The sequence below is a fragment of the Alligator sinensis genome, unplaced genomic scaffold, assembly GCF_000455745.1.
Source record: "Alligator sinensis unplaced genomic scaffold, ASM45574v1 scaffold258_2, whole genome shotgun sequence".
In the NCBI taxonomy this organism is placed as follows: Eukaryota; Metazoa; Chordata; order Crocodylia; family Alligatoridae; genus Alligator; species Alligator sinensis.
Genome location: NW_005842398.1, coordinates 970,865 through 992,654, shown reverse-complemented (window position 1 = coordinate 992,654; position 21,790 = coordinate 970,865). Strand labels below are relative to the sequence as shown.

Here is a 21,790-nt window from a genome sequence, read left to right as displayed (position 1 = left end):
CATACTGTAGCTCAGATTCTGCACTGATTTGAACTATGCACTTTTCACTCAACACAATAAAGCTGCCTGTATACCAGGCATGGGCAAAATACAGCCCATGGGCTAGATTCAGCCCACCAAGGGATTTTATCCAGCACATGGCAGGTCCCTTGGCCCTGTCCAGCCCAAGAATGTAGGGCAGCATGGACTACGGTGCATATAGCCAATCCCACCACCCCTGGGTGTGCAGTGGGGCTGGGGTGACATGGAGGCTGGACTCACTTCCTGGCAACTCCTGCAGCAGCAGCTTCTTCCAGCTGCTGCTGACAGTTTCTGCCACCATCGCTGGCTCCAGCCCTGCTGCCTGGGCACCCCAGCCCCACCACCCCACACCCACCACTGGAGACAATCTGCTCCCCGCATGCCCCTGCCTGTGGAACCGGTGCCTGATCCTAGCCCCACCCTGGCCCTGCCTGCCCGCCCTACTCCCAGACGCTGCTCCCCACCCACACAGGTCTCAAATCGGTCTCATGGAGATCCCAAGGATCACCAGGCAGTGACAGTGCGGGGCTGAGCCACGTAGGCAGTTTTGGTGAGCTGCTGTGTGTGTGGGGGGCGGGGACACGGGCAGGGTTCTGGCCCAGCCTGTGACAGCTCATCAAAACACCCTAAGTGGCCCTCCAGACCAAATAATTGCTTACCCTACCCTGCTGTATACCCTCCTGATACTCACCACACCTAAAACATCACCAAGCATACCTCAACATCACAGCCAGCTTCTGCTCTACCAGCTTCTGCTCAATAGTAAAGCTTCAAACAAACAGCCTAAAATACAGGTGAGACAGCAAACTGATCTTGGGGAAAATCATTTTAGGATGCCATACAAAATGGATGAACTTGATGCTGGAATAAGTCACTTGAAGAATGGCAAAGCAGCTGGATTTGACAATGTATGCAAGAAGCAGATCAAGTATTTTGGTCCCACAACCAAGTTATGGATATTACACCTTTTCAACAATAGCTCATCAACCCTTAGAATACCTAAAATATGGGTGCTTGTACACGTGACACCATTACCATGTACACATGATGAAAATGTCACTTTGTGTGGCTTAATGGCACATGCAATAGTTTTGGGGGTTTTAAATGTTTGCAACACTGCAAATTAAACTGCATCCTTATGTAGTTTAGTTTGCAATGATGCACTGCAGTTATTAGTCAGCTTGATCCCCAGCTGCTGAAGAGGCAGGCAAGCTCCTCAGAAAAAAAGATCGGGCCCCTTGCTTCTTCTGCCTTCAGGCACCTGCTGAAGGCAGAAGCGACGAGGGGCCCGATCCTTTTTTTTTCTGGCAGAGCCTGCCCACCTCTCCTGTGGCTGGGGGGCAAGCTGCCAGCGGGTCAAGTGGTCTGTGAGCTGCAGGGGGCCCTAATCCTTCCATCCACAGCAGAAGTGCCTCCCTGGGGCTGCCCAGGTGGGCTGCTAACAGGCCAGGTGCTGCCCCAGCTCAGAGTCTGGGAAAAGTTGGATCTGGCCAGGTGCTGCCTCCGAGCTTGGGCAGCACCCGGCCCGCTAGCAGCTCACCCAGGTGGCCCCAAGGGACGCCACAGCAGGCTCCACCAAAAAAAAGGATCAGGCCCTCACCATAACAGTGACAGAAAAATAAAACCCCTAAACTGAAATGGTGGGTTTCAATTAAAAACCCACTGTTTCAATTTAGGAGGCATAGAATACAACCCTAAGGACTAAACCCCCATCACATGTACAAGCACCCTATAGTGACAAGCCTGTGTAATAGCTCTATTAAAGCCAGGGAAGAACACCTCTAGCCCAGAGAACTTCAGGCCAGTGTCACCTCTGTGTCACCTTTATAAGCTTTACAAGCACCTTATTCTCATATCAAAGAGCATCTAATACCAGAAACAAGACAGATTTTGACCTGCAAGTTCTACACTGGCCAAATACTAAACATCACCTAGCATATAGAAGATGGATTCAAGAAAGGGATGATAATATGTGCTCTGTTTGTAGACCTATCAGTAGCATATGAGACAGTCAACCACCAAAACCTGCTTACCAAAGTCTCAAATATGACACACAACTACCACCTACTTTAGCTCATGCAATCTCTTTTGGAGAATAGATGTTTTTATGTAAAACTGCAAGAAACAGAACCACTGGAGATGGCAACAAAAGAAGGACTTTGTCACTGTCAAGAACAGACTGACATGTGCACTGAGCAATCTCTCAGATTACTACAATAAGACCCAGCTTCACACCAACCCAGCCAAGATGCAGGACCATAGAGAAGCCAAGCGGAAATTAAGCACCAACTAGGATGGAATCCCACCTGATTAATCACCTGAACCCTGTGTACTTGGGGGTTACACTGGACAGAGCACTTACCTTCAGAGCACATGTAGAGAAGACAAAAGGGAAAGTCAGCACCCACAACAACATAGTTAAAAAAATGGTCACCTCAAAGTGGGGAAAAACCCCAGCTACATTATGAACCACTGCTATTGCCTTGTGTTACTCCACTGCAGACTATGCATGTTCAATATAGGAACGATCAGTTCATGCCAAGAAACTAGACCCAGTTCTAAACAACACCTGTCATGAAATAACAGGATGTCTAAAGCCAATAGCATAGGATAGCCTGTGCCTACTGGCTGGCACTGCACCACCTGATATCAGAAGAAAGGTAGAGAGCCAAAAAGAAAGAACATGGTAGATGGAAGACCCCAGGCATCCACTCTATGGTCACACAGAACTAACTAAATGTCTTAAGGTGCAAAAGAGTTTTGTGACCAGTATTGTGCCACTGGACACAAGAGCTGACAGGGCGAGACTAAGGTTATGGAAAGAAAGATTATGAACAATCAAGTGCTCTGAAACGGACCTGGAACCCCAGAAGAACCTTCCCAGTGGGGTTGATGGCCAACAAGGTGATGCCTGAATCGCCTGCACATGCCAACTGGAAGATCAAAAGCAAACATGATCATAGATTTCACAGACATTAGGGCTCAAAGGGACCTCGCAAGATCATCAGGTCCAGCCCTCTGCCCAAAGGGCAGGAAGTCATCTGGGGTCAGAGGACCCCAGCAAGATAAGCCTCCAGCCATTTCTTGAAGGTATCCAAAGTAGGTGCTTGCACCACTTCTGCGGGGAGTCTGTTCCAGACTCTGGAGTCTCAGACAGTAAATAAGTTTTTCCTTATGTCCAGTCTAAAATAGTCTTCCAGCAATTTGTGACCATTAGAACTTGTCTCCCTCTGAGGTGCTCTGGTGAACAGATGTTCTCCAAGTTCCTGATGCACACCCCTTATATACTTATAGGCTGCCACCAAGTCCCCCCAACCCTTCTCTTCTCCAGGCTGAAGAGTCCCATGCCTTTCAGCCTCTTCTCATAAGGCCTGCTCTCATGCATGTGGCTCTCCTAAGGACTCTCTCAAGCTTCTCCACCTCTTTTCTAAAGTGTGGAGCCCAGAATTGGATGCAATAGTCCAACTATTGCTTCATGAAGGCCAAGTAAAGTGGAAGGATGACTTCTTGGGTCTTGCTTGAGATGCATTGGTAGATGCAAGCCAGAGTTTTACTTGCTTTGTCAGCTGTGGCATTGCACTGGTGGCTCATGTTCATCTTGTGATCAATCATGACCCTCAAGTCTCTTTTGGTCATGATGCTAGTGAGTGTAGCACTGCCAAGCCTATAAATATGATGTGGGTTCTTTCTCCAGAGGTGGAGCACCTTGTATTTCTCTATGTTGAACGTCATCAGGTTTTAAACCACCCACCTTGTGAGCCTGTCCAGGTCGGCCTGAATCACCAGCCTATCCTCTAGCATGACCACACTTCCCCATAACTTAGTGTCATCTGTGAACTTAGCCAGTCTGCTTCTGACACCCAAATCCAGATCATTTATGAATATATTAAAGAGTATTGGTCCAAGTACTGAGCCCTGGGGGATGCAACTGGTCACCATGTGCCATGTTGACTCAGTTCCATCAATTATCACTCTCTGGGTCCAACCATGGAGCCAGTTCCCCAGCCATCGGACCATAAGGTTGTTGAGAATACCGTCCCCCTTTTTTACCATGAGGACATCATGGGAGACCAAGTCAAAGGCCTTGTTTAGATCCAAATATATGGCATCAACCTCATCTCCCTTGTCCAGGTGATGTGTCACCTGGGCATAGAAGGAAATGAGGTTGGTCAGGCAAGATCTACCTGCAACGAAGCCATGTTGGCTATCTTTCAGAATGTTGCCTTCCATTAGCCTGTTGTTGATGGAGCCTTTGATAATTTTTTCTAAGATCCTTCCAGGGATTGAGGCCAAACTGATTGGCCTGTAGTTCCCCGGATCTTCCTTCCTTCCTTCCTTTCATGAAGATAGGCACCACAGTGGCCCTCTTCCAATCTTCTGGGACCTCTCCTGAGCACCACAAGTTCTCAAATATCCTTGCCATTGGTTGTGCTATGATGTCAGCCAACTTTTTTAGCACTCTTGGGTCAAATGGGGCTACACTAATGACATGAATATATGTGAATGTGGTAAAGTGCAGACTATGGAGTACCGCTTGTTTGCCAACTACTTGCTGATACCTGTATGAAGGAGGACCCTACTGCAGGAATAGAAAGAGCCATTGCTTGTATACAATTCTGGAAAAACATCTAGTTTATGACAAGAACCTGAGAAGAGAAGAGGAAGAAGAACCAAACATGTTAAGATCTTAGCTTTAGATTCTGTGTATGTTAACTAGCTTGCCTTGACCAACTGACACGTTAAGACAACAACTTGTCATGCCTACAGTAGGATTTTAATGAACTAAGATGAATGTACCATTTTTTACTAGCATTTTAGTAATATGGGCAATAAGCTGGGTAGCTGCAGGGGTAGACCTTAGCTCAAAGTAAAAGAGCTCTTAGTGTATGTTTGGTACTACATTCTGAACACTGGGAATTAAAAATGGAATTACGAAGTTACAAATAACAAAAAGATATGTTTGTCATTTCTTGCTTATGTTTTGCATAGAAATAAAATGCAGCATTTAGCAAAGGAAAAAATTAGTATAATAAGTCATATCCGAAAAATATGGCCATCTGATTTGGTTTGAATGCTATCCTTTGTAGGTTTGATAATAATTAGAAGACCTTACAGTTTTTACTACCCATTTTTTCTTTTTTACTACAGTCATCAGCAATGTTTTATTTATGGCTTTAGCTTAGGAATCAATTTATGTTTTCACGTTATAGGTATAAACAATATACCCTAACATCCTGCAATAAAAAGCACTGCCAAAGCGCATGTTATCATAAGTTCTCACTTGAAAAGATGCATGGCATATGCAGACATCTTATGCTGGTTATGGACACAGCTGTAGTGATTATTTGTATACAATCCCAATAGGAATTTTGCCTAAATCTGTGCTCATAAGAACAAGATTCTCACTGCACATTATGAAAACACCATCCTTAGGTGTCCAAACAAAGATTTGCTCTTTGCTACTGTGACAGGGTGCCTGAAGCACCCCGTCATGAACAGGGCCAGAAAAAAGGAAAAGAGAAAAACTTACCTCATGGAGACAGCAGAGGCGTGGCAAACCCTACCGCAGCCAGGACGAGCCAGCTGGGGCTGTGGCAGATCCAAGGCTGCCGCGGCAGACCCAGCCGCCAGAATACAAACACCGGAAAAGAAGAGCGGCGCAGGAAAACAACAAAAGAAAAAAGGAAAGTACCACACCAGGGAGCAAAGAGGGAACAGCTGGGTCAGGCAGGCAGCCAATAGGGAACTGCCCTGATGGACCCAGATGGAGAGTGGGAAATTTAAAGGATGCCAAGGGAGCATCCCGAGAGGAGACAAAAGGAGAAAGGAATCCAAGAAGAGAAGGGAAGAAGCCCAGCAAAGAAAGGAGAACGGACAGAGGCCCAGAGGGTAAGCACCGGCCCTGTGACTTACCCGACAAGATCCAACCTAGAATTGGAGATGACAAGGAGGAGAACTGAGCAGTCAGTGAGTCTGATCCCAAGGGGTAAAGGGAACCACTCCGGGGACCTCAAAGAAAAGAAAGGTGGGGGTGACTTTACTCCCTCGGAAGAGAGAGGAGAAGAGAGAGAGGACCCCAGCCACGAGGGAGTGACAAAGAGAACCAGAGATAGAGATAGCTGTCTTGGGACCCATACAAGGAAGAACGGGACAAGCAGACACTTAGGCAGAGACCTTGGTCAAGATCTTTGGGTTAAGGTAGTAAAGAACTGTAGTGGCAATCAACATCACCCGGAACACCAGGTGTGGTGAGAGCAGGGTATGGGGATGGTGGAGCCCTGCGAAGACCTGCAGAAACTCTGAGTTCATAATTGATCTCAGTTGCCTCCCAGTAGTATCTAGACTCATCTCCCAGAAAATTGAAGGCGTGGCAGAAAATCTACAACTACAAGATACTACTGTTCCAACCAGGAGGTGACACGACTCTAAGTGGCACGGGAAGCCCCTTACAGTCATCAATATTTACTGTATTCTTTTGCAATCAAAATTTATTATATTTGTATTTTCAAATAAAAGGCTTATTCTTACATCCTTCAAAAACAGCCTTTACTCATGTAAGTAGTACTACTGATTTCAATGGGACTCTCTATGTGAGAAAGCACTACCCCCATAAATAAGGATTGCAGGTCTGGCCTCAGACACTAATGGCTGTAGCATTTTTTTAAATCAGTTTTTCTTTTTTGGCAGATATTCACGCAGAAGAAATGCCCCTAGGAAAAGAATGAGAGCCATTATTTTTTTTCTGTCCTTGTTACAGCTCATTCATACTATTTTTCCTCTTTCAGAATATTCTGCATTTGCTGAAAATTCCTGTAAAAAAATACTATTTATGAGTTAAAACACAATGGGCATCTTTACATGTGCTCCGGGGTGGAAGGGGGAGGAGAGAAGCCACTCTAATTAAAACACCCTCAGTGTCTCATGTATTCGGTATCCCATGCTTCAAAATGGTGTCAGGGGTGCTTCAGTAAAACACCTTTGACGAGCTTTAGTTAAAGCGCTCCTGCTGCCATTTTGAAATGTGGGGACTCTAAATACATGCGACAACAAGGCTGCCGGAATATTCCAACTAGAACACTCCAGCCAACTCTAGTGAAGTGAAGGAATATACTGCGCGTTTGCAGCAGGGGGAGATCCACGAGGCTCACCGGAGCTGACACCACCGGGAGACCAGCAGTTGCAGCGATTTACAAGCAGTTGCTCGATCAGACTCAGCCCCACCCACGGTGGCACAGGTATTTTTGGCCTGCTGCCAGAGCCAGGGAAAGAAGTGGAGAGCCACCAGCCTGCAAGGGGAGAGCCAGGGATGCCGGCAGGCCGGCAAACTGCACCAGACCAGACGGGACAATGACAGCAGGGACAGATCCAGAGAGCCCGGAAGGCCTCTGCTAGCTTGAGTGCCACTGGAGAAGCCACAGCAGCAGCAAACGAAGGGAGTGTCTGCCAGGAAACATGCTAAGGAAGAGATGCCTTCAGGAGTACTGGCAGCACTCCTTTAAGGTTTTATTTTTGCGTTCTTTCTTTTTTCCTTTTATTTTATCCAATGGGTTCCAGGGCCCTAGTGCCTGGGGTGCAAACCCAGGAGAACAGGGGCAAGACCCTATTCCATGCTGGCCAATGCATGCCAGCAGGGGAGCTGACTGCAGGCTTGCACAAGAGCTGAGCTAATGTGGGCTAGCGGACAAACTCGCCACACCTGGGGAAAGTGGCCAGGGCCACTGAAGCTTTGAAGTCTGACGCAGAAGCATCTAAGGCTGTGAAATGCCCAAGTGGGCCAAAGGGAGCCCCTTTCTTTTCCTTTTTATTCACTGTGTTACTTTGGGAAAGGACCGGGCAGTGGAGAGAGACCCGTAGCCCTAAGAACTGGAGAGAAGTACATAGCATTGACGCCCTCAGTCGAGTCTTACCTATGTTTCTTCTTATTGTTTGAGTTATCTTACCTTCTTTGTCCATGGATGGAATGGTAACTAACTGATCAGAGGATCGACTCAGTCACAACCTCTGTAAGCTAGGTTCAAGACACGCACTTAGATATAGAACAGCTGAAGATTGCTCATTGAGAGATGAGGGTGCAACGAACGCAAGAACAGGGTAGTGCTAAGCTGGGGTGTAGTGAGGGTTGGAGCCCCAAAGAAGAGTCAGACCCGATACATCCAGAATACATCAGGCCCCATCCTATACTGCGCTGGCACTGACTCGATTAATTGAGTCTGCTCCAACACGTTCTAATTAGAACATATCAGAGCAGGCATCAGGCACATGTTCAATGATACCTACTGTGATTTTTAATGCACATCAAATATGACCTTGCTATTACTGGGATGTATTCAGCAATAAATCTGCAATTCAAAACAAAGATATGTTCTTTGCCAATGTAAACATACAAAGGAAGCAAAGTAATATCCACCTTATTTGTGGCTGACACACTGATATCTAGTGATGAATACCTTGCTAAATATCTTTACAGTGGAAATTTGTGAGACGCTTAAAGGAAAAATCATGAGAGAGAAGTACTGGGTAAAATTATACTGTACAACCTTGAATTCAGAAGGCAGTTAAGATGTCTCAACACCTGACAATAGGAGGCCTTTGGAACGAATCATTCAGCAACAAAATACTCTTCTGAAAGGGATAAATGTTATTTCAGAAATTCATCTAAACAAGAACACTACAGATAAACTTCAAAGCCAACAGACAAATTCACGATCAAATTCATTACACAATGCTGCCTTCTACATGTGGTATATGGTTCAAAAGGAAAAGCAAACACAGCCTGGCATTTGGGATGCAGAGGGCCAGGTTTTATCCTTCAATGTAATAAGAGAGAAAACGTAAATATAGCAGTACTATGGGGGTTCTATTAAATGATCAAACCTGAAACACAGCTTCATTCATGATTTTCTACAGCAAAAAGTTAGCAATGAACACCAAACTGAATTGTGGCAATGACGAAGCTGAACAGCCTGTATGTGAGCCAAATGACATACCAAAATGTTGACAGACTAAAAATGTGTAACCGGCATTGCAAAAATGCCCACCTGGCTACACTGACTTTGGGTGAGGAGGGCAGTAAGCTGACCAATCACTGTAGTTCATCATACAGAACATGCATAGCAGATCAATCCTTATAAAGATCTCTTCTCCTATAAAATTGTCTGTGTTAACTCTAATTCAGTTTTTACAATCATATGAACAGGCCCTGACCAAGAAGTGCTCCATTGTGCTAGGCAGCATAGAAAAACAGTAAGAAACAACTGTTGCTGTAAAGACATTTATAAGCTAAACAGACAGAAGGTGAAAGGTAAACAGACACAGAGAGGTGAAACATCTTGCACTGTTACACAGCAGAAAAAGGGTACAACCAGGATTGGTACCCAGTTTTGGGACTGTACCTATCTCTAGCAAGAAGCCTTCTGCAAATCCACAGGGCAACAAAACAGGATATGGTAAAAAATGCTACTATGATTCTTTTAAGCTGATTTCATTTCCATTTCATAGGCTTTGAATACATTTTTCTTTATTTATTTTTGTAATTTCTTCATTTTTTCAGTTCCTTGAAAAGAAGGGAATAAAAGGAACACAAAGCAAATGGAAGTGATTAAAAGGGGAAACATATTAAAAAGGAAAGCAAATTAACAAAAAGACTAAAATTGCCATATTTGTCATTTTCCAATTTTGTCAGAATAGAAAATTTTGAAAACAATGTTCAAAATGTTTTGTGAAAATTTCAGATGAAAAAAAGACCAACTAAACAAAATGTGGTTTTCAATGTGCCTGAGAAAAAATATTATAATTTATCTATGAACTTTGATGGAATTTCCACTAGCAGAGAACAAAAGACAGAAAGCAAGGTCCCAAAGAATAGTGGTGTCTCCTATCACTACAAAATAGTCTGATCCAGGTGAAGTAAACCGGAAGACATAACACAAACTTCTAACATGAAGACGTGTGACCTACAGGAACTGTCAGCAGAGGAAAATGAACAGGACATCAACATTTTAAGAGGAAACAAAAGTGAAACTGCTGATAAACTATTATAGTTGGGGAAAGGTCTAAGTCAAAGTTTGCAACATATGGTCTGTAGGCTGGATCCAGTCTACAGGCATGCATCTTTGGGAGCATTCAGAGGCAGAAGGTACAACTGTAAGCACTGTTCCTGTGCCTTTGTGGAAATAAGCAGCAGCAAGGACCAGATCCTAGTGCCCACCCACCCACATCTGACCCAAGGGTCATTCCGGTCCACAGCTGGAAAAGGTTACCTGTCCTTTGTGTGACTGTTAACAATTGGTTCAGCAAAGCATTCAGGTAATCTTAAGGAAAAGCTTAAGGTTTTATGTTTGCTGGATATTTAAAGAGATGCCAAGGCAGAATGTGCCATTCTTTCAGTGGAAAGTCCAACAGATTTCTAAAAATATCATTAGTGGTCACATTTAGGACAAAAAGTCTCTTATTTGAGTGAGATGAGACTCTAGAAGAGGTGTTTTCTCCTTATGCTGCCAGTTAGATCTAAATATTATTATTATAGTATCGTAATCATGGAAGACTGAAGAAAAATGCATATTTGTTAAAACAGAAATTCAAAATTTAAAAACCAAGGTAAAGGGGAAAATGTAGGGGGAAAATACACACATCCACTGTAATACAGAGCTGCTCACCAAAATATCCATTAATGTTTTACCATACAGACTGAAACCTACGAACTGGGAAAATCAATTGTTGCACAACAGATTGGAACCTCCACAGATTTAAGGCTATAAAAGAAGTTGCTGTCAAGTACAGTGCATTTATCAGAAAAACATCCAAGTTTTCAGAGGTGAAGAACTCTGAAACTATCTTGGCCTTAGTATTTACATACATTTTTCACGAGGAATGGCACACCAGAAACCTGTTCTATTTATTAGCATTTATTTTCTGACAGCCTATCATTTTCACGAAAAAATTATTTGGTGGTGCAGTATACTGAATCTCTTTATGTTTCTCACTGAGGACTGCTCACATCTGTCAGTAATCATGCTAATATTATAACACTGACACTAACTTGTAATAGTTAGGATCTGTCAGCATTTCTCTTATCAGCATCTATTTTCAGGAAGTTATCATTACTCATTCACTGCATGTCACATTATGTTGAAATTTGGCATGCAAGTTATTAGCCTGGATGCATTTTTTTTAATTGTAGAGATTAATCATTTTGAGATGAACAGGTAGGATTTTGAAATTGCTTTTTTTTTTATTTACTAAATTCTAGCTGAAAGCAGATAGTCCTTTCCATAGCCCAACCTTCTGTGGTATCCAATGGGAAATGCCAGAAAAGAACCAAGACTGTGAGCCCAATTCTGCTCTCATTGAAGTGGATGCAGGATTAAGCTTTAGGAATACATATTTAATACATTCTATCAGTATACTGTTGAGCACAAAAGAAACATGCATAGGACTACATTAAAACAGAACTGTAATTGTCATGTACAGAAGTATAGAATCAGAACTGAGCAGTAAGCCCCCATGTATTCCAGTACATACATCATGCATACTTCCTAGATCTGTTTTGTACCCACATGTACTGAAACTGGTATACAAAAAAGAGCTCATTAGGGTTTCTTGTGGCTGATATGACTCAAATATGCTTAGTATGTTGGTGTCTTTGGCCTTCTCTTATAGTCTCATATCAAAACCCTGAATGTTATGAAATAGCCTGTTTTGGATAAGATATTCCTCTCCTGAAGAACCCTTTCTATCTCTTACCTTTTATTCTGGTTTTCAGGAGATCCTCTTCCAAGGCTTTTTAATGACTAATGCCACCATCTTAATGTGTGGGGAAAATCAAACATGACTAAGTTATCAACACAACTTGTAACAGTACATCCCAAAGGAACCCAGCTTTGTATTGTCCTAACTCCCACCTTTTTATGTCCAGTGTCCCACCTTCAGTGCAAGACACCGAAACAGGTCAACCTAACCTAGGTGTCTCTGCACAGCAGCAAGCAGAACTAATTACAACAACATTGTTTCTGTATGTTAAACCATTTCTGAAGTTCACTCCTGGACACAGATCTACAGTATATTTTGGTCAAAAGGTCTGCTTTGCCATATTCAACTATAATACTAGATTTATTTTTTATATAAAATTCACAGGGAATAAGTCTGTAAAATAGACCAACCCCTCCTTTATTTCTAAACGCTATTTTTAAAATAAAAGTTCTAAAATGGTCATGATTAACATTTGAATTATCATTGCTTTCTTTTTTAATATGAAGCAATAGCAGAATAACTTTGTTAAGGTTTAACAGACCCTGCAAATGCAAAAAGATCCTTTTGTTTAATATAACAAGCCCCTCCTTACAGGCTTAATAAACCTGGTTTTGATCTTTGGTGACTCATTAAAATGCTTTGAGAAGTACTACCATCCATCTGATTTTTAAAGAAGCAGAACTACCTGCAATTTCAATTAACTTCAATTAGATTTTGAGTGTCCAGTGCCTCTGAAAATAAGGCACTGAAAGTGTAATAAGAGGCCTCCTACCTTTCCTCATATATAAGGAAATGAATTAAAAGAATCAAAATAACATTAAGAATCAGATATAATGTAATCTACCAAATCTGGAAAATCATGAGTTAAAACTGGCCTGGGAACCATGGCTGAGCTACACAGGGTAAAAAATAGTAACACATAATCCTTTCTCTATGTGGTAGCAGAACAATGGATAAATGTGCATACAGTATCGCAAAAGCAGAATGAATTCTGAATAATGGGACCGCCTTTTTTAAGACCTCCTTGCTTTTGCAAGTTTATTCACTTTATTATGAAAATAAAACATAAGAGTTTGCATTTACGTTGCATCAATCATCTCAAAATACTTTCTGGATTATGAACACTGTAGCAAAACAGCACAGATTTCAGGATTAAGCACTATATAAACATAGCATGATAAGGTGAAAGGCAGCACATTACACAAAGCATGTGGCACAGCTATTTCATTCAGATGATATTCTTGGCTAAATCACTGAGGCGAACCTCTATTCTCTTACAAAAAAGGTTGTGAGATTTGTGACAGACACAGAGCACTTACAGGACCTCAGTTTGAAAGGTTTCTTGCAAAGAACCCTCATGCAGTCAACAGCATGGAAAATATGTTTTACTTACTTCAGACATTTGAAAAGCTGAGTCTAACTTGCCATGAATCAAACCCATGGACACATGTAACAGTGTAATGCAAACCTGATTCTAGACCAGTGGCTTTCAATCTGTGGTCTGCAGACCCCTAGTGGTGTGCAGACTATGTCTGGCTAAGTACAGACATTCATGGGTGTTAGAAGGAAGTCAGGGGCAGTGCCAGCCTCTTCCCGTATAGGGGTCTGAGGTGGGCTAGATGGAAAATTGGGCGGGGGGGGAGGCTGCCCAGACAAAGACAGGACATGGGCCCCGCTGCACCTCTGTGGGCTGCAGGTGAAAGTGGGGCAGGCGGCAGCAACCCGGGGAGAAGGCTGGGGGCTTGGACAGGGGAAGCACTGGGAGGGGTGGCTACGGGGGGGGTTAGGGCTAAGGCAAATTTTGGAGTGGCTATAGCCCCCTCAGTGCCGCCCCTGGAGGAGGTTAAATCAATTCAAAATGGCTGTCCGATATCAGGTGAGTCAGAATGGGGAGGCTAGCTGGGTGGCTGGGTGTCCAGCAGACTATCGGGAGTCTGCCAAGGGATGGCAGGGAGGTGTGACCTGCAGATGGCATGGCAGGAACAGGCGTAACCCACAGCTGGAGTGGGGGGGGTGGCAGATGTGACCCACAAAAGGTTGGGGGGGCAAACATGACCTGCAAGGGATAGGGGGGCAAGCTTGACCTATGTGGGGTAGGGGGGGCAGGTGCAACCCATGGGTGGGGTGAGGTGGGGTTCCCCCACCCCAGCAAACCTACATCCACCTTTCCCCCTACTGGGACTTACTTGCTTGGCTCTAGCAGCGATGAACACTGATAAAAGTGGCTGTACCTAGAGAGGCTTGTGGGATGGGGGTTAATAGGGCTGGCTGGGTGAGGGGTAGAGAGTAAAGGGTCATTGTGGGGCAAAAAATAGACTAGTGCAGAGGAGGGAGAAATGAAAAGACCAGCCCCAAGGCTGGGGCCAGTGCCTGGGTTTTCCGAGCCCTGGGGCTGAGCAGCTGAAGTGGATAGAAGTTCCATGGACCAGTTGACCTAAATCAAATAAGTCTAATACTACATAGATCCTGGGTTATCTTAAACTGGGTTCTGCAATTTTTAGTTTGTGTGCATGGAACTTGTGTATACTTAGGCTAAGTACAGACATTCAGTAGGTTAGATCAGGTTCAAAATAGCCACCTGATTTAAACTTAGCTTGTCCCAGTGCCCACCTTACAATTTCTGACCCAGTCTCAGTGACCGGTAAGCAGTCTAAACACATAACAGAGCAAAATTTCCATGTACACAAACTGGTTTAAAAACTGCAGAACCCAGTTTAAGATAAACCTAGATCTATGTAGTATCAGACTCATTCGATTTAGGTCAAACCAGCACATGGAACTTCTGTCCATTTCCCTGGGGCTAAGAAAACCCAGTCATTGGCCCCAGCCCTGGGGCTGCTCTTTTCACTCCCCGCTTCCCCTACACTGGTCTGTTTTTTTGCCCATCCAGCACTCTCAACTCCTATCCCACAAGCCACTCCAGGTGCAGCTGCTTTTATCAGCGTTCGCAGCTGCCAGAGCTGAACAAGTAAGTCCCAGTGCGGAAAGACGTGGGAGGAATGGGGGTGTAGTTTCGCATCACACCTGCTCCCCCACCCTGCCTGCGGGTCATGTTTGCTCTCCCCACCCCTTGTGGGTTGTGCCTCCCAACTAGCCCTCCCAACTAGCCTCCCAACTAGTCCTCCCCATTGTGACTTACCTGCTATGGGGCAGCCATTTTGAATCGATTTAACTTCCCCCTAACGGCCCCAAATATCTGTACTTAGCCTTACAAGTTTAGGCTGACTGCCAGTCACTGCGACTGGGTCTGTAAGTGTAAAATCGGCAGTGAGAGAAGCTAAGTTTAATTGGGCTACCATTCTGAACCCAATGTAACCTCCCCAAAAGTCTGTACTTAACCCAAAAGCTCTACAAAGGATGACTATGATCAATCAAAAGTACTTATAAATTAAAGGGGTCCACACCTCCATTTGAAATTTCCAAAGGGGTTCACAAATGATAAAAAGTTGAAAACCACTGTTCTAGACCACTAAAGCTTCTAATAGTCTGTAGCATTTTCTATAAAAATGTGACTTAAGCATGCTATGAGAATTTCCTAAACTTAAAAACAAAATTCATGCATCCATGCTTTACCACAATTTCCTTTTAGGTGTGGAGATCAACATTAATTGTTGCTACAACAATTACTGTCTGACCTGCTCACATTGTAATACACTGTAATTTAAGCAGTTGTTATTTTTAAAATATAGAAACCACTACCCTATCCAAAAGTCAGTTCAGCTATTAAGATTCATCTTTCTTCCAGATAAATCCACGTCTTCTATTTTGCCATTGTAAAACCAGCCAATTCATTTACTGTTTGATGAAGAATGACACCCTTAAATAGCCATGTATTTATTAAGGATTTCTACCACAAATATGGTGGCTATTATATAGAATGTCATGATTTAATAAGTGATGCACAGGAGAAGAGGGAGAGGACGAAGATAGTAGGCTAAAATTTCAGTTGCTTACAGCCTACCATTTCTGTAGGCTTCAATAACTGTGAATGATCAGTAACTGTCAAAAGTTCATTACTTCAAATCAGATCCAGTAGCATAGCAGTAGAGGAGGGGAAGGGAGGGAAGGGGGGGCAGGGAATACCACTGGCACCAGCCTGGGGAGGCGGGCGCTGGCCGGGACGGCCCTCCAGGGGTACTCGGTCCTCAAGCGGCACTTCCAGTTTTGCTGCTGGCGTTTCCAGTCTCGGCAACTGGCTGCCAGTGGACCCTTTCCCCAGCCGCTGCTCGGTGATCAGCTGCAGACAGGGGCGCGTAAATGGCAGCATTGGCCCCCGGGCACTGGAGACCCACACTACACCACTGATCAGATCCTTAACCAAAAGACCAACCCTATGGAAAGCTGCTTTCCCTCATTTCTGTCCTGGCTTGTGGAATCCCAAAACAATTCCAACACCACTTTAAACACACACAAACACTTTGTAACCTTTGTACCCTCTATCATAACTCTCAGCCTTTGCTCTGCTCTCACAGGTCTCAATCTCCACTCATCTGCCCTTCATGCTCCCTCTCTCTCCTACTGTCATATCGTCTTTCTCCATTATCATTTTGACCTGGCTGCCTCCCTGCTGGCTTCAGCCAGTCCCCTATATATCTTCTCGGCTGATTCCATACAATGCCAGTTGCCTTTTAAGGAGAGAATACAGTACTCTGGGGATTCTCATCAGAAACCTGCTGCAGTTTCAGACTCTAGGCACCCAAAGGCCCAAGAATACAAGCATCCAAAGTCTCCATAAGGAAGAAATGTGTTTCTCTATCTGACTGCTAAGCAAGCACACTACCTCCACCATATCTCCTGTCACCAACCCAAGAGAAAGAAACCCAAGCTCTGAGCCTTCTGCAGAACTGCAACATGTGGTGAACAGTAGGGCTGCGTGAAATTTCAGCGGGTGTTTCATTTCATTCCATTTGATTCCCCAGCTCTCCCTGTTTGATTTCCCAGCCCCTGATCTGCACGTGGGGTTTCAACAGGCTGCTGAAACCCAGCACAAGAGATCTAAGGACCTGCACCCCCCGGGAAGAACTGGGGAAATTATCAGAGAGCTGGGAAAAGTGATCAGAGAGCTGGGGAATCAAACGGGGGGCTGGGGAATTCAACTGGGAGCAGGGGAATCAAACTGGGAGTTGGGGGAACGTTGAGGTCCCTGAACATCCCCCCAGTTCCCGGTTGCATTCCCCAGCTCCCCGATCTTTCCCCCAGCTCTCTGATCACTTCCCCCAGCTCCGCCCAGGGGGTGTGGGCCCTTTGATGATGTGGGATCGCAGCAGGCTGCCGCTGCCAGCTGGGACCCATGCTGGGCAAGCGCCGGGAAGCCTGGTGCTGCCGCTGGCCCCAGCTGGCAGCAGCAGCATGCTGTCATCCCATGCACAGATCCAGGGGCCCGCATCTCCTGGGAGGAGTCTGGCACAGCCCCGCAGCCTTCCTGGGGGGCATGGCCCTTAGATCTGCGCGTGGGATGACAGCAGGTTACTGCTGCTAGCAAGTGATACAAGTTTTGCTTTGAATAGTTTGAGGTGCAGTTTCATCCAAATCAGGCACGGAATGACAAAGTTATGGGCATTTTCATGATTCCCCATTATACCCTATGGGCAAAACGCCAAAATGCGCTGAAACAGTGAAACAGTTTCAACGAAACGAAACGGAACAGTGCTTCAAGACGAAACGAAATACTCTCCCTTTGAAATGGTGAAACGTAAGTCAAAACAAAATGGTGCTGTTTCGCACAGCCTCAGTGAACAGCCCACTGAGTCAGCCTGCTCGTAACAATTTATTATCAGGATTAAATTATTGAAAAATAAAGATGTCTCAACTACTGAAAAGCAATATTTTAGTCATAGAGCCCCAGATGTTACTAAATCCCACATTGTCCAGGACAGTTTAGTGCAAAACAGTCCTTCTCAATAACCTTATAAAGAAAATACCAAATGCTGATGAAATCCTGGTACTTGTAAGTTTTTTTGATGTTGAGTACAAAACACAAGTCTCTCATCCCTTTCAGTCTGGAGAGCACCATACTGATGGTGTACAACAGCTCTGACACATTTAAATATCTATACGTCTTTACATTGTTGGAATCCACACACTGAATGTGGCTGAAATGCAGTTTGAAATCGAAAGCCACATATAAAATTTGATTAAGTCCCAATGTACTTAGCAAAGTTAACTAAATTTGTTTTTACTTTTACTTGAACAAAAAATAAATAAAAATCAGTCAACACAAATTATATTCTACTAATGCAACTTTTTGGGCTCAGAATCATTAAACCCAAAACTAAGGGCAAAATTCTAGATAACCAAAATCAGGATTAAAACTAATTCAGATTGTTGCATAGGAGTGATTCTCATACCTGCCTTTGGGCATATAAGAGCCCTGTTATAGGAATAGAGACACATCTCTGGAGGGCAATGCTATTGCGATCACCGAGGCATTTACACATCCAGAGGGGATAACAGAATCACTCCAACACAACAGTTGAGTAACTCCAAGTTAATCTCAATCTGCACTTCAGTTGTCCATGTGGTAAAAAAAAATCTGCTTTAAAGGCGTATCCTGGATCCAGACCTGAAATACGTAGTTAAAATAAAGTGCCATCTCATCACTACCCTGCTACAAACTATTAGTCCTAAATAGACAGGTGTGATCCATAACAAGAAATAGGGCACATTTTACAACAGCCTAAGAAGATGACTTAATATATTTTTCTACCTCTAATATGTATGATTATAGAATTATTTTGTCACAACCCAGTTAATCAGTGCCCATGCCACTAGCAAGAGATACCATTCAAGTAGTCAACTAAGGGTTAAAAAAAAAAAAATCCTTGATAGAAACTCCTGAAACAAAATCCTGGCAGAGAGCTGTCTATAATTTATGCCCGTGTCACAAACAAGAAACGAAACTTAAGACTGGTCAGGGTGAAAGGGGATAGCCCTGCCATAAATCCCTGCAATTGGTCAAGAAACAAGTGTAAACCCCTCATCATAACCTCATACGTAACAGGCAGAAAACCTAACCCACTACCTTGTAACCTGATAGCAACCTGAGAGCACAAAGAACTGCTGCTTGCCAGAAAATTAAAGATTCCACATAACGGTTCATCATTGGGTATCTCCGTCAGACACCTCTGTCTATAAATAGTTTAGCAACTTCCGCCAAGTCGGAGAACCCCGGAGAAACCTCTGAGGAGAGACCTGAGTCCATCACCAGAGTAGATTGACAGTCTGATCAGCTGTCAATACTCCCCGACATCGTAAATCTTGACGTATCAAAGCCCTGCAGGCACGATAGCACGTTTTCGGCGCCACGTCCGTCATTGCTTGGCTGTAACCCATACATTTGACTGTAATCGATGCAACTGTAACAGAACAAAGGCTCAGCCTGCGTCGCACGTCACTATCTGGGTGACGTAAGGGGGGGGGGGGGGGGGGGGGGAATGGGGGGGGTGTCAGAAAGTAGCTGCCGGTGCTGCTCTGATCTCCGACATATTTAAATACAGGTTTTCTTAGGCAAATTACTGCTCTGACTATACTTGTAGACCATAATATTTGCAAGGAAGCGCTATACATATTATTCAAAATTCTTTCCTCTTTTCCAGCAAAACAGCATACAGAATGTCACAAAGCCGATGTTCTTACTTCACTCCTAGCGAAGTAAGAAAGCAAGATCATTTTTCTAACAGATTATTACACCATGGGATTTCTTACAACTACTATTAACTTAGGGTAGACTGACTGAAAAACATTCATACATACCATTAAAACTGCAGATTTGCATCAAAGTTTTTTCATACAGGAAAAATTCATAATTAAGTTTTACCTTCAAAGAACTCCCAGACAGATATGATTTGTCTAGTGTCAGAATGAATTAGCAATAGAGCAATGATTAGATCTCATGCTTTTCTGGCTGCCAATTTCATAGGATCATAGGAAAGCAAGGCCTGAAGACACTCATGAGGTCATCTAGTCCAGCCCCTTGCTCAAATCAGGATCATGCCTGATTAAATCATCCAAGCATCTGTCTAACCTGCTCCTGAAAATTTCCAAATTCTACAATTTCAATAGTAGCCTGTTTCAATGTTTGACTATTCTCATAGTCATAGTCCTAATCTCCAACATAATTTTTTTTCTGATGGAGTCTGAGACCATTGCTCCAAGTCCTGTCCCCTACAACTACAGTAATAATCTGTAGTTATCGCCACCCTTTTTATAACCACCCTTCAGGCTTTTGACAGCAGTTATCAAATCCCTCCTCGGTCTTCTCTTCTCCAGACTAAACAGTCCTAGTTTTTTCTGCCTCTCTCAGAAGTCATGGTTCCCGGGTCTCTAATCGTTCTTCTTGCTTTCCACTGAACTCTTTCCAATCTGTCCATTTCCCTTCAAGTATGGGGCCCAAAACTGGACAGAGTACTCCAGTGCTAAATACAGCAGAAGAATCACTTCCCTTGATTTGCAAGAGATGCTCCTGTAAATACAATCCAGTATGCTGTTGGCTTTTTGGCAACAACAGCACACTGTTGGAACATATTCAGCTTATGGTCTGCTGTAATCCCCATGTCTTTCTCTGAAGTACTGCAACCTACCCTATCATTCCCCAGTCTGTATTTGTACAAGCAATTATCCAACCCAAGTGCAGAATTTAGCATTTGTCCTTGTTGAATTCATCTGGTAGATTCCAAACTGTTTCTTCAGTCTATCCAAGTCATTCTGGATCCTAGCCCTACCCTACAAAGCATCTGAAACTTCACTCAGCTTGGTATAGCCACAAATTTGTTAAAAATGTACTGAATCCCATTGTCCAAATCATTAATGAAGATTTTAAACAATACCAGAGCCAGGACAGACCTCTGGGCAACTCCATTTGATACCTCCTCCCAACTCGCCATTGAGCCATTGATGACTATTCATTGAATACGATGCTCTTTGTGGGGCAGGATCTACCTCGGTCTCCCTCTGAACTCGCCTGCCACGACTTGGATTGAAAGAAAAACAATGTTCAGTGTTATTCTTAGGGGTGAGGAAGCACCACAGACCACCCAGGTGATTAACTCACACAGTGCATTTATTCCTAGCAGTAGGATACAAAGGTGTGTTCACCTTGCTAATTACCTCATTAGTGAGGGAAACCAATATAACTGAGGAGGGAACTCTGGAAGCCTGGGAGGGCCCTGGATGCCTCAGGCTATTTCTGTATGGGGCTGGGTCCTCTCCACTAATTAACTCATTAGCTGGGTGCGTTCTCCATGCCTCCGCGGGTCTCGAGCCAGGAGCTGCCTCCATCACTCCCTCCCTACCTAATAGCAGACCCGACTCTGTTCCTAGCCATGCCAGTGGGGCGGATGGCTCTGCGCCATTTCTGCTGCCCGCACGCTGCCCTGGAACACTCTTCCTCAGAGTTCCCCTGGTATGGCGATCTCCCAGAACCCCAGTTCTTCCTGGACTCACCAGACTGGCTGCAAGTCTCAGGTGAATACCTTACCTTCTTACCAGCCAGGCCAGGTCTTCCTAGGGTTTGCAGTCCTGGAACTCCCTTGGGCTGTGAATCAGGCATCTTGCTCCCTCTCTCTTCTCTTCTTCCTCTGCAGTCCTCTCTCTCTGTCCTCCAGTGCCCGAAGGCAAAGTGTGCTCGCCAGCCGCTGGGTTTATACTGGCTGCAGCGGGATAATTACCCAAACCTTCCCCTGACATGTCCTTCTCCTCACCTGTGCCAAGTGCTCTCTATAGTTACCCACACCCGTGGCTGACCTAGTAACGGGGCTCTTGCCTGAGTCCCTGTTACACTCTTACATATCCACCTTACAGTACATTCATCTAGTCTGTATTTCCTTGGCTTATTAATGAGTATGTCATGGGAGACTGTCAAAAGCCTTGTTGAAGTCAAGATATATAACATCCGCTGCTCTCCTCCTATCCACAAAGACTGTTACCTTGTGAAGTTGATCAGGCATGACTTGTACTTTGTGAATCCCTGCTGGCTGTTCCTGATCACTTTGTTCTCTTCCTAGTACTTCCTTGTGAATCTGCT

The 21,790-nt window shown here is 44.3% G+C and overlaps 1 protein-coding gene across 2 annotated transcripts in view; it reads right to left on the bottom strand.

Moving 5' to 3' along the window:
- Nucleotides 1–20,633, bottom strand: part of SPATS2L (spermatogenesis associated serine rich 2 like) — a 147,168-nt gene extending 126,535 nt beyond the window's left edge. Inside the window, exon 1 of one of the 2 annotated variants that reach the window (XM_025211260.1) lies at nucleotides 20,611–20,633. The gene's annotated coding sequence lies outside the window, so the exon portion shown is untranslated. The remainder of the gene's footprint in view (nucleotides 1–20,610) is intronic. The other variant, XM_025211262.1, reaches the window with a different exon arrangement.
- Between the last annotated feature and the right edge of the window lie 1,157 nt (nucleotides 20,634–21,790).